Consider the following 13,788-nt stretch of genomic DNA (forward strand, 5'->3'; position numbering starts at 1 on the left):
ACAATTATAATAATTAATTAACTAATTAATAGAAATTAATTACCAATTAATTATTAATTAAAATATGTACAAACATATATCAATTAATTAATTATTATTAAATTACTTCCCACCCTATTCCCCTATAAACCCATAACCCGCTACAGAACATATTTATCAATTAATCAATTAATTAAAAATAATTAAAAATTAATTCTCAATTAATTAATAATTCCTACTAATTAATAATTAATTTAACATAATTAAATTACTTCCCACCCTATTCCCCTATAAACCCACAACCCGCTACAGTAGTAAAAGACAATATTTAATTAAATTACATAAAAAATAAATAATAAAACATAATAAATACAATATAATATACACTGAATTCATTTAAAAATTGATATTAGTAACATCAAAGTTATTAATTTCGATATTATTGACATCGATATTTACAACTTCGATATTACTGATATCATACCAATATCGATATTTAGACTGTCGATATTACTTACCTTCGATATTTTTGTATATCGATATTTAAACTTCGATATTTTTGTATATCGATATTTAAAAATCGATATTTTGTCTGTGTACCTGTGTAGAAACATCTGATACTGTGCATATTTTTGGCTTGGGATGAGAGATCAAGATGATAGATGGTGGCAGATTGAATATCCTGTTTGTATGGAAATGAATACATATCTTATTAGTCCATATATAGTGGTTACGAAAAAATTCTTTTTGAGGAAGCCAATATTGTATCATTCATCCAATGAGATGGTATCACAGTTTGAACATTTCTGAGAGTTCATTCAATCCATCTAAGGCTGTATTGAATATTACTATTAGCATTCTCTTTTTGTAAGTTTTGCTTCCAAGTCTCCACCTCCAAGTCTCCACCTCTATCATCATTTTCCACTTTCGAGATTACTGTCCATATGAGGTCAGTGTCTTTATGATGTTTTTCTCGCCAATGGTTCACGAGGGGGGCTGTCGCTATGTTGTTTTTTATCCTGGATCTATGTTGTTGTATGCGTGTACAGAAGGTTACATGGGCATGGGCATGTAATTCCATATATGACGTAACGAGATTTACAGTTTGAGAAGGTCTCAAGTTTCCAACTTGTCTCTTTGTATGTAAATAATGTTCCTTCTTTTGTTGTATCACAACATGAACATGTACCACATCTGTGGTGACCTTGAATCGGTGGTAGTCCTAGCATGGTACGTAGGTTCAAGTTTTTTTTCTTTTGGCAGAGCAGCCCTCACTAGTTGATTAGCAATGCTGCTGTTTTTCTTGAATGCGAACAGTGGTTCATTCATAAAAACTTCATCCAAATTTTTCAATAGGAGCCAGTTTTGTTTTACCACCTTTTTTAATGCATTTGAATTGGGGCGAAATGTGGAGACCAGGACCATCCTGTTTGTTTCTTTTTTTGTTCTTCTTTCTAACAAGCTTTCGCGTGGTGTCCACCAAGCTCTCTTTAAAGATTTTTTAAAGAGTTTTTTAGGGTATCCACCCACCACTAAGGCCACAGCATGCCTCTTGAGCGCAGAGTAAGGCAACACAGCTATTTGCACTGCCTTGCCTTACTCCATATCTATGAGGTCATTCATAGCTACACAACGTGGCTTTGCGTGGCCTCATAGATATGATTTCAAGGCTTGTGCCGCCGAAGCTTCATAAAAAGTGACGCATTGGCAGCACAAGGGGCTCATAAATATGCCCCTAGGTGGCTTTCAGCACCTTTGCTGATATCCAGTGTGCATAAAGCATATCAAGTCCAGGAAGTACATGTCATGAAGTGGTCCAGGAGGCCTGAGAGGGGTTAACAATCAAGACAGGTTGAAGTGAAAAACAGTGTGGGAGAGACAGAGAGAGTGAGAATAAGGAGAGCCAGCTCACACAATAGCACTTCTGAGCGCAAGGTGAGAACAATATACCTCCAGCAAAGGCTTATCCAGTGCGCCAATGCTAGCATTATGAGTTGATCCAGCACCATGTTCTACCAGTATCTCAACAAGCCCTATAACAATTCAGCGCTTAAATGTTCCTAGAATTTCAAAGCTCGATCTCTGGCATCCACTAAGGTCCTAGAAGGACTTGGTATTTCAACAAAATATCGAATCATTACTAACGAACTACAGAAATATTGAGTTTTTAATATTGTGACACTAATATTGTGGTACAGAAATATCATGGACATAAATATAGAATTTTTATTTAAGTTTATAGTCTTTACAAGAATATCTGTGCTTATAATATTTGCAATATAATTGTAAAAAATGTAGTTTTCTAATTATTTAAATGTATTTCAGTTCATATTTTAATTGTGTATGTTATATATTGTTTGTATATTTGTTGTTAATATCTTTAAACATAGTTTTTCATTTTGTTATTTATAATTTTTAATGTAGTTGTTGTAATTTAAAGTGTCATGGGGGTTGTGAGGTTTGCAAGGGTACAGGGTGGTAAGTTAATAAGTGTAAATAATTCAAAATTAATATTTTATTAATATGAATTATTTATGTGATGGTTAATTATGCAAATACAGAAACATGGTTGAAAGAGGATGCTCTATCAGCAGTTGCCTTAGCCATTCCGCCTGGCTTAAAAATTTGCTGTGCAAACAGGGAGGGAGAAAAAAGAGGAGGAGCAGGAGCCATTATTTTTAAGGGATTCCTAGGATATGGTTGCAATAGAAGGGCTAAAGTTGTGTATTAAGATTGGCCCTTCCACCTCTTTTTCAGGACTTTTGATTTACAGACCCCCAGACTGCGCACCAAGTATGAATGCTGACGTTTGTAATTATATTGCCCAGAAATCTTTATTGTGCTCCAATTTTACTGCATTTGGGGATTTTAACCTACATGTGAATAACCCAAGCTGTGTTCAGGCAGGGCAGTTTGCCTTGTCTCTTTCCGGAGCTAATTCGATTCAGCATGTGAAACACCCCACCCATAAGGCAGGACAAACCTAAGAACTCCTGTTTTCCAACATTCCCTCCTTGATAACCAAGCCCCAAGCCAATTGGTTTGGTCTGACCAATGTTTAATTCCATTCTCATTTAGTTTGGAAAAGCCTAGTCAGATCGGAGGTTCTCGTTACTTCCTAAAAAGAAATTGAAAGAGGCTAACAGCTGAATCCTTAGATCCAATTTTGTTGTCTAGTCAACTATCATTATCTAATGATCCAAATGCGGATACACGTGCTTTAACTAAGTGGATTTCCACCGCTGTAAAGGCCACTGCCCCAGCCAGAGTCACTAAAATGTTGAGGCACTCTCCTTTGGCCCCCTGTTTTTTTTAAACTATCAGGTTAAACAAAAGTAAGTGCAAACACCACGCCAGTGGAGGATGGATTACTGTGCTACGGCTAAAGTGGCTGACAAGAAAGCACTGAAAGAGCTTCATAAATTGAAGAGAGAGGCCAGGAGCGAATATGTAACGAGGTTTATTAATAAAACAGATAATTCAAGCAAAGAAATATTTAAGGTCGTTAACTCCTTTCTCAAGCCGTGAGAATTAGCGATTGAAGTGCAACCTTCCCAACCACTGTGCAAAAGTATCTCGAATTTCTTTGATAGTAAAATCCGGAAAGTCTATAATTCCTTTTCAATGATAACGGAAACTGATAAATCATATGCGAAGACGAAGTAGTATGCCCGAACTATCCTTTTCGGGATTCCTCCCCATCACTCAGCAGGAGGTATTGGCAGAAATTCAGAGATGTAGGTCCGGCTGACCAGAGGACCCTTGCCCCCCTAAACTATGGAAAGAGCTGGCTTACGCTTTAATCCATGTGCTAATCCACATTTGTAATACATCTTTGGTTTCTGGCATTTTTCCCGATACTTGGAAACATGCCATACTTTCACAAGGATGATGTCATCAGTGATGTCATTTGAGATGTCATCAGTGATGTCATGAGTGATGTCACTGACCACGTCATGAGTGATGTAATATGTGACGTCATCAGCAGTGCATTGCGGGCGTGTGAGTTATAGTTAGCTGAACTAACTATAACGGGGGAATTTCAATGGTTTTGTATGAGTGAAATGTCCAGCTAACTATAACGTGTGAAAGCTATGGTTTTTTCAGTGAATTTCTAAGGTTTTTTAAATGCTAATTCCTAACTATAACGCGGCAGAAACCTATGTTTTTTTCAGTTAATTTCTAAGGTGTTTTAAATGCTAATTCCTAACTATAACGTGGCTGAAGCCTATGGTTTTTTCAGGTAATTACAAAGGTTTTGTAAATGATAATTTTAAAATGTATTCATTGTTATATTTTTTTATACTGATTTACTGCATTGTTTTAAAGTATTTATTTTTAGATATTTTATTTCTTAAATTACATTACTGTGACCGGGCGGACCAAACGAACCCGGCCCAGGGGTTACCAGGAGCATCAAGGGACTGGTAGACTGCCTTACCTCCGTCCCTCTCTCTCTCCCAACAGGAGAACGGGACATGGAATACAGAGCCGGACGACGAAGAAGAAAGAGGACACGGTTCCTTTAACTGGTCCCTATTCTGTGACGAGACTCAACCCCAAGGGAATCCCGCCGGACGGTCATTGTATATAAGCCCAGAAGCCCACCTCCAGGTGTGGAACGTCACCGACGTTGAAGAAGAGAGCTGGAGAGACGCGACCGGAACGAGGAGGAATGAAAGACCATTTGAGAGCCGAGTGGAGCCGTTCGGTGGAGGAAACGCAGCGCCTGCCGGAGTAAAGCCAGGAGGCCAACGACCCCGTGAATCCCCGAGTCACGCTCACGGGAGAGCGTGGCTAACCCAGGTACGTGAATGTATCGTGGGATTGGTAGGGGGGCGGGCCGCCCTTAAGAAGTTTTCTCAGGGACCTGGCTCAAGCTCCTGTTCACCCCCTGTACTTATTCCTCACTTCCTGTACCCTTGTGAGAGACACCACACGCCACCCCTTAAAACACCATTCTTTGTTGTAAATAGAGTACACACACCACATGTGCCCTAGGTGTTCCCTCACTCCTGGCCCTTATTCTGGGATCTAAAGTATCAGATAACAGTTTAGTAAAACTATCCTTTGTTTTGGGGCTCCCACACGATCTCCGGACTGAAGGAATTTCGAGACCTGTCCAGCTAGCTGCAGAACAGTACGAACTGAAGGAAGTTCAAGAACAAGCCATCTAGCGGTATAGAAGTACCACAAATCTCCCGCCACCACGGAGCCCTCTAGCTTTGCAGCTAACGTAGATACAAATGAACTGTAAAGAAAATAAAACCGTATCTACCCAGAACCAGTTTGCGTCCCGGTCCTTCTGAGTTGTTACAATTACACATTTTTAATATAAATTGAAAAAAAAATGTTTATTTTATATATTTTTTAATTTATATATATTTTATATAGCAGGTAATGATATCCTATGGAAGGGAATTCAAGTTACTGGTAAGTACGGTTAAAATTACTTTTCAGGAACAGTAGTGAGCTGAAACATGCAGCACTGAGGACTCTCCTGATAACAGGTGAGTAAATCAGAATTCGTAGTTCGACTGATTTTAGAGGAATTTTTTAAAGTTCCAAAACTCCACACTTAGTAGAATTTCCAAGTGAAACCAGTCAATGTTAGCCTATGGAATGAAATTCAAGTTACTGTAAGTATGGTTAGAATTACTTTTCAGGATCAGCAGTGAGCTGAAAGATGTAGCACTGAGGTCTCTCCTGATAACAGGTGAGTAAATCGGAATTCGTAGTTTGGCTGGTTTTAGAGGAATATTTGTACATTTCAAAAACAGACACTTAGAAACTTTTCTGGTGAAAACCACACAATAGATTCCTATGGAAGGAAATACAAGTTACTGCTAAGTACGCTTAGATTTACTTTTCAGGGTCCGTACTGGGCTCAAAGATACAGCACTGACGTCTCTAGTGATAACAGGTGATTAAATCAGAATTCATAGTTTGGCTGATTTAAGAGGCATATTTTGCTCAATAGTGAAAGAAGGGGGCGGGGCCTGAGGTGGCATGTGCAAACACGCCCTGTGGCGCATTTTAGGTTGGGGAAATTAATTCCTCTTCAATCCTGAGGTCTCCTGTGAGCCAACTAGCCCACCAGGTACCCTCCAGTATGCGCCAGGGAGCTGCGTTGCAGAGAGGTGTTCAGAAGGCACGCCACCTTTTTACAAGACCCTGCAAAGCAGCTCTGTGGCGCTTACTGGAGGTACCTGCTGGACTAGTTGGCCCCTAGGGGACCTCTGGATTGAAGAGGAATTAATTCTCCAACTTCAAACGACCCACAGGGCATGTTTGCACACATATCACCTCAAGCCCTGCCCCTATCTTCACCACTGTGCAAAGTTTCTTTGCCAACTTTGTAAAAGGATTTGATGAAGAGAGCAGGTATTGATATAGGTTTGTTTGGTGCGTATTCTGTGAGAGGTGCAGCTGCTTCAGAAGCTTGTGTCTTGGGTGGTAGCCTGTAGGACATTTTATGATGTGCTGATTGGTCTTCAGATTCGATTTGTAGACCTTTTTATTTTAAACCTATTGAAAGTGCAGCAAGATGTCTAGTTAATATGCTTTGAACTTGCATAATGTTGGCCTCTGTGTTGTGCCATAAAATGTAGATTTTCCACAGCCTTGGTGGGCTGAAAATCTGGATTTTATTAAGGACACGGAGGGTAATATTATCCTTCCCATGTTTTTTTTACCAACCCTGATGTTGTTCTGTTTTGTTATCAATGCAGGTCAAAGTTAAGCTATCTGGAGTTGGTTGGATTGATTATATCCCATCTCTTCATCTCTTGAAGCATGAAGATTTCACCATTTGTTTGAATTTATTAGAGACTGAAAGTTATTTTTTAATTTAGATGTTCTTCTCTTTTCGCAGGCAATATAAAGAAGTAAGAGGACAGGCTGCCTAAGGGTTTTATTGTTTCTGGAATGTTGTTCAAAGTTCTTTATTCTCTATTCTAAGAACCTTTTAACATGCTGCTGAGTGGTGGCAATAAAGTATTTATTGCATAATATTAGCCTCCGTGTCCTTAATAAAATCCAGATTTTCAGCCCACCAAGGCTGTGGAAAATCTACATTTTCTACGACAAGCAAATTCAAATATAGAGAATATTGAATTGAAGACAGCTGGAGAACTGTGTTCCCTGGATCCTGTAAATGTGTGCAGATATTTTAATCATAGGTTTGAAGCTATGATGTTTTTCATCTGTAATAAAAAACGATCCACATATTGGCCAAGTTACAGATTTTTTTTGGAGAAAGGAATATCCAGCTAGAGGTGCACCTCATATTCATATGCTGTTATGGATCAAGAATGCACCAAAACTTGGAACTGACAGTGATGAGACTGTTCTGTCTTTTATTGAACAACATGTTGCCTGTACCATACCAAAAGAAAAAGCAGGAAATAACTTGAGACAGCAAGTTTTACGGTTTCAAAATCATCGATGTGGAAAATATTGTCGAAGGAAATACAAGTCAAAGAATTTTTTTACACAAAATGTCAATTTGGTTTTCCATGTCCAGTAATTTCCAAAGAAAGAGTGAACAGTTTTATGTCAGCAGTGAGGCATTCTATTGCTTGAAAATCACCAAAAAATAAAAAGAACAGAAGAATCAAAGTACATTAATGATTACAATCCAGTGATTTTGATGATGTGGAATGCAAATATGGACATACAATATGTGGCATATAACTCAATTGCTGTTGCTGGCTATGTTACGTCATATATTACCAAATCTGAGAAGACAGAATTGAAAGAAATATGAGAAGAAATTTCACAAGAGAAGACACTTAGCAAAAAATTGTTCAGCTTCAGCTTGAAGATGCTTTCACATCGAGAAATTGGAACCTACGATTGTTCGGATTGATTGACATCGGCAAGTTTATATTCAAAGTCAAGAGGAATCATCTGGAAAACTCACGGTCTTGCTGCGACACGAAATTGAGTTTTGAAATCTGTATAAGAAATTGAATACTTAGCATTAAATGATCCAGAAAGTACAGATATTCTTAAAACAAATATGTTGGATACGTACTATCCCAATAGAAGTCCACACCTGGAAAAGATATGTCTATATGAAGTACTGCAACATTACAGCTTTAAGAAAAGATGTTACGGAAAGTATAAATGAAGGAAAATATGCTGTAATAGGATGTGAAGGATGTTTGGTAAAACATGCCAAAGGAAATCTGATTAATCACAGGAAACTGAGTTGTGATACTCCAGATAGAAGGGAGTTTTTCTATTTAGCTCTTCTGCAACTCTTCAAACCTTGGCGGAGTGGAATGGAATTACTTGGAGATTTTGGCTGCTATGAATATTCTTTCAATGCATGTAATGATAGAATTGAACGTACAATTTTTCCAAATTATCTCAAAATGTTGAACAAAGAGATTAATCAAGAAAGTGCTATTGCAGTTGAAATAGCTAGAGATAGTTCTCAAGATAGTCAGAGTTCTGCTGCACAAAGCCAAGATCCACTAGGAGAAGCCATACTTAAAATAAAAATAAAGCAGCAATAGCAATGAGTGAAGTGGAAACAGTGATGCAACAAGCACAACAGGACAATATTGATTTGAAAAACTTAGAAGAACAACTGAATACTGAACCGAAAGAAATATATCACCAAGTTGCACAACAAATAGAACACGAACTACTGCATGGAAAGAGTGTTTGCCAATGTGCATCATTTAAACCTATTCGTATGTACATCAGTGGGCAAGCTGGAACAGGAAAAAGTTTCTTGATTAAATGTTTTGTCAAGTTATCTACAGAAAACAACAGATTCACATTTATTGTGTGTTGTAACTGCTCCAACTGAATTAGCAGCAAACAATATGAAAGGGATTACATTACATCTTTACTTATGTTACCAGTAGAACATGAAAATAAGTTGGAATATCACAAGCTATCTGGAGAAGCTTGTTTCGAACTTTCAAGAGTACTGAAGAAAATTAAACTTCTAATAATTGATGAGGTAATCATGGTTTCAAACTTAATGCTTGCGTTTATACATTTGAGAATGCAGCAGACTTTAAAAACAAATTAAAATATTTTATTTGGAGGAAAACATGTAATTGTGTTCGGTGATCTACTACAACTCACACCTGTGAAAGGCCAACCAGTTTTTAACACCCTTTTCAATGAAGATACTAAATAATCATTGGGAAGTATTGGAAATGTGAACATTTGGACTTATTTTGAATATAAAGAACTTATTAAGAACATGCGACAAGCAAATGACGAAGATTATGAAAACATTTTCCAAAATATTAGAATTGTTGTCTTAACAAAGGATGGCAAAGAATCTTTAACAAGTCAGCTTCTAACAAACTTGTTTCCAAAAGAAAATATTCCACCTGAAACTATCTACAAAGAAATTGCAAAAAAGAAGTCTATAATTTGCCATTTGCCATCACTGAAAGAATGCTCTACATTCAATGAAGAACTGTTGAAACTGTAGAAACAACCGATAATGAAAATGGTAGCCACTGATAAAATAGAACATGAAGGAGTAACTATTCTTCTGTCAGAGAAATTACACTTAAAATTAGACTCTTTGGAAAAATCAATATGTAAGACTGCTGGTTTGGAAAAGACCTTATATGTATCTGTAAACTGTCTGGAAATATTAAGGCGTAATTTAGATGTTGAGAAAGGTTTAGTAAATGGAGCAATGGGGGAAGTTGTTGACTATGTTAGTTATCCAAATCAAGATGAAATTGAGTTTTTGAAGATTACATTTGATCAGATTGAAGAGGTGAAACAGATTGCACATTGTGGTGTTTGTTTCTTGCTTGTAAAAGATTTGTATGTTCTCAAAAAAACAGTTTCCTGTTTGTTTAGCATATGCAGTGACCATTCATAAATCTGAAGGTTTAAGTGTTGACAGTGCTTTGGTAAATATTGGAAGTTCTCTGTTTAAAGAGGGTATGGCATATGTTGCATTGTCTTGAGTGAGAACATTATCTGGATTGTATTTGATTGATTTTGATGTAAATTGTGTAAAAGAGTACAATAGGTTAAGAAGACTCTATGCTCCTAACTTAGGTGAATATCCGATTTATGAAAAACGTTTGATACGTCCAAAACGAAAATATGAGAAACATTCTAGTGAGGTTACAAAGAAGAAAAGAACGGAAAAGAATGATGAGGCTGAAAAGAAAATGGAAGTGGACATTGTTGCTAATATTGTAGGATATCAGTTAGAAAATAGTTCAGATATCAACTGCTATGCTAATGTAATTGTGAATGTTGTGTTTTTCTTAGAAAATCTTCTGCATGCAATTATGGAAAATCGAGAAAAAAGATTCTGGGGCATATTACCAACAACTAGCGATAATTTTTGTCTCTAACTTGTTTAGAGACACAAATTATCGCCGCACATCGGCGATTTTTATCGCAGATAAACCTTGCTATTAGCAAGGTTTATCGCAAATGCGATAAAAAACGGCCGCAATGCATGAATATCGCTGAAAAGTCAGCGATATTTATGCATTATCAAGCAAATGCTCTTAGCCATGTTATCCACCTCCCATTGGATAACATGGCTAAGAACTGCCCAGGGCAGGTGTTAGCTTTTGGAGATATTCGCGCTTAGCGCGAATATCTCCAAAAGTTGGTAATAGGAGATAGCGATGTTAGGGACTGTTTCCAGTCGCTAACATCTTGGCACGCCCACTTTGCATGTCATTAGTGATAAATATCACTGACATGCAAAGCGGGGCCCAAGATGGTCGCTATCTCCTTTTAGCTGTCACTAACTGGTGTTAGCGACAGCTTGGTAATAGGGAGATAATTTTATCTCCGCTTTCTTGGCTTTTAAAGCCAAAAAAGCGGAGATAAACCCCCTTGATAATATGCCCCTCTGTTCTTTGTCACATTATGTTTTTGAAAAGTTTAAAACTGATAAAACGAAAATCTATACTGCTTCTGACATGCGGAATCTTCTGGATATATGTTCTGGTTCTTCACAATTTACACAGAATGTACAGCAAGATGCTCAGGAATTTCTTATGTTTATGCTTTCAGTATTGAAAGATGAAGGAATACAAATTGAAAATCTGTTTGGACTACGTTACAGATGGGATCATACATGTGACAGCTGTTCATTTTCAACTATCACTAAAACAGACACTGAAGGATTAAAAAATTTGACAATACCAAATTGCAAAACAGTGTCTTTCAATGAATTAGTGAAATCAGCTAATCAAGATATGGAATGTACTCAGTGCAAATCGGAAATATTGTCAACATTATTTATAGAAATATTTGGACAATATATCATTTTAATGCTGCAACGTTGTAGAGTAGATTGAACAAAATTGGAAACCAAAATAAAAACTTTTGTGGCAGGTCAAGTGTCAATTTCAGGGAGAATTTTTAAAACGGTGGCTTTTGTTTTTCACGGTGGACATACTTAAACATCTGGACACTATAATGTGTATTTAAAATGCAATAAAGGATGGACACTTTGCTTTTTTTTTTTTTAAATATATTTTATTTTACCTTTCAAAAAAGCACACATTTCAGAGAAAAAAAAAAGAATACAGCATTTTGCTCATACATTTGTTCGTCATTCAATATAGCCAGATAAATTTTAAATTGAAACTATTTAACCGCCAAAGTGGGTGGCCAGGACAACATATATCATATATCAATTTATATAACAAACACAATCATATAACATCAATAAAATAAATCAACCTATTCCTGTTCTCCATTTCTCCAAAGGTCCCCATATCGTAATACCTCGCGCTCTCCCACTCCTATCCTTTCTTGCATATATGTATTTTTCTAAATTATGTGTGGCGATGAGATTTGATAACCATGTTTGCAGGGTCGGGGGATTCTTATCTAACCATACCCTGGCTAGCATTAATCTAAAGACAGCCGCTGCCATAAACAAAAACATTGCATCACCTGGATCCGAATACTCATTTTCTAACTCCACACCCAGCATGATTAAGCCTACAGAAAGAGTTAACCTGATCTTTAATGAATTGATTAAAAAATTTTCGACATCCTTAATTAATGTGTATAATTGAGGACATGTAGCAAACATGTGGACAATATCTGCCTCAGTAGAATTGCACCTGGGGCACGTAGTACCTTCTGTACCCCCCCACTTCGCGATCCTTGCTGGGGTGTAGTATAGCGAAAATAGCGTTTTGTAGTGTTGGGATTGCAAGGGGGCGGAACATAGGATAGACCGACCTAGCTCCAGTGAATCATTAAATGATTCAGGTGTAGCCTCTATCCTTTCCCCCCATTTGGCCCTATGTTTATCTAGATCATCCGATCTGTTTTTTGCCAGTGCAGCATATATTAGCCTAATGGAATATTCCTCCCCTGTAATTAGCCCTTCCATCAGCTCAGTTGGCTGAAAGCCCAATGGCCCTCCTTGTTTATTCCTAAGGAAACTCCTAATCTGAAGATACTTAAAGAAGTCCCTTCTGTTTATTTTATATGTTTTAATCAATTCCTCAAATTGTATTATACCCTCTGAGTTGACTAAGTCCCCAATTTGCTGTATCCCTTTGCCCTCCCATTCCGCCATTAATAAATCAGAGAAGATTTCTTCAGGGAATGATTTGTTTTTATAGACTTTGGTGTACCTATTAAATCTACCCATGCCAGTCTTTTTTTAAAAAATGCTCCAAATTTTAAGTGCTGCCCTTAGAGTCTTATATGTCTGCCTTCTAAGATACCCCAAATCCGTATAATACAGGAATCCATTGACAGTATTTTGTCCTAGTATCATTGTATAGGTTTCAATTGACATATTAATGGACTTTGATGCCCCACCACCTCCTCCAATTAATCCCTGCATATACTGGAGTGCAGCAGCCAAAAAGTATAATCTAAAATCTGGTGCGCCCCACCCCCCTCTATCTCTTGGCAGGGAAATAAATTTATAAGCCCTACGAGTTTTTCCTCTTGCCCAGATAAATCTGTTGGCCAGACTTTCCAACCTATTAAAACATTTGTTCTCAAAAATCAGAGGTATTGACCTGAATAAATACAAAAATTTAGGCAGGACCATCATTTTCAACACATTTGTAGATCCGACCAAAGAAAGATGTAAATTACTTATCCTTTCCAGGTCTTTTTTAACCTTAGTAAGCAATGGTTCCATGTTACGCTCTACTAATTCCTCCAATTTTACAGTTACATCAATCCCTAGATAAGTTGCATTACTGACCACCCTACTATCTAGACTTGATGCAAACCTGTTCAGAATGATCTGGGTTTTAGTTTTATTTAGGCTGTACCCTGAAATCATCCCAAACTCATGCGCTTCTGCCTCTACACCAACCATGGCTATATCCGGATTTGGAGTCAATATAGCCACGTCATCAGCATAGGCAAGGATTTTCACAGTGCAGCCATTGAGTGACATAGGTTGAATAACACGGTTTCCCTCTAGTTTACGTAATAATGGCTCTATGTACAGAGCAAACAACAGTGGAGAAGACGGGCAACCCTGGCGAGTCCCCCGTTGTACATGTACTAAGTCCGAATGCCCTCCGTTTACTCTAATTTTAACCACTGGGTCTCTGTATAAAGCTTGCATAGCTCGTATGTAGCCTGACCCAATACCGCACCACTTCATAGTTTCCCATAAGTAATCCCAGGCGACCCTATCGAAAGCCTTCTCGGCGTCTAAAAACAATGCTGAAATAGGGTCGCCTGTGACATCTGCCACATCCATCATAGTGATCAGTGTCCTAATATGCTGAGTGGTACCCTTCCCGGGTATAAAACCATGTTGTGATGGGCTCACCAAATGTTCAATACAGCCTG

The sequence above is a fragment of the Lissotriton vulgaris genome, chromosome 3_1 (genome assembly GCF_964263255.1).
Source record: "Lissotriton vulgaris chromosome 3_1, aLisVul1.2, whole genome shotgun sequence".
Classification (NCBI taxonomy): domain Eukaryota; kingdom Metazoa; phylum Chordata; class Amphibia; order Caudata; family Salamandridae; genus Lissotriton; species Lissotriton vulgaris.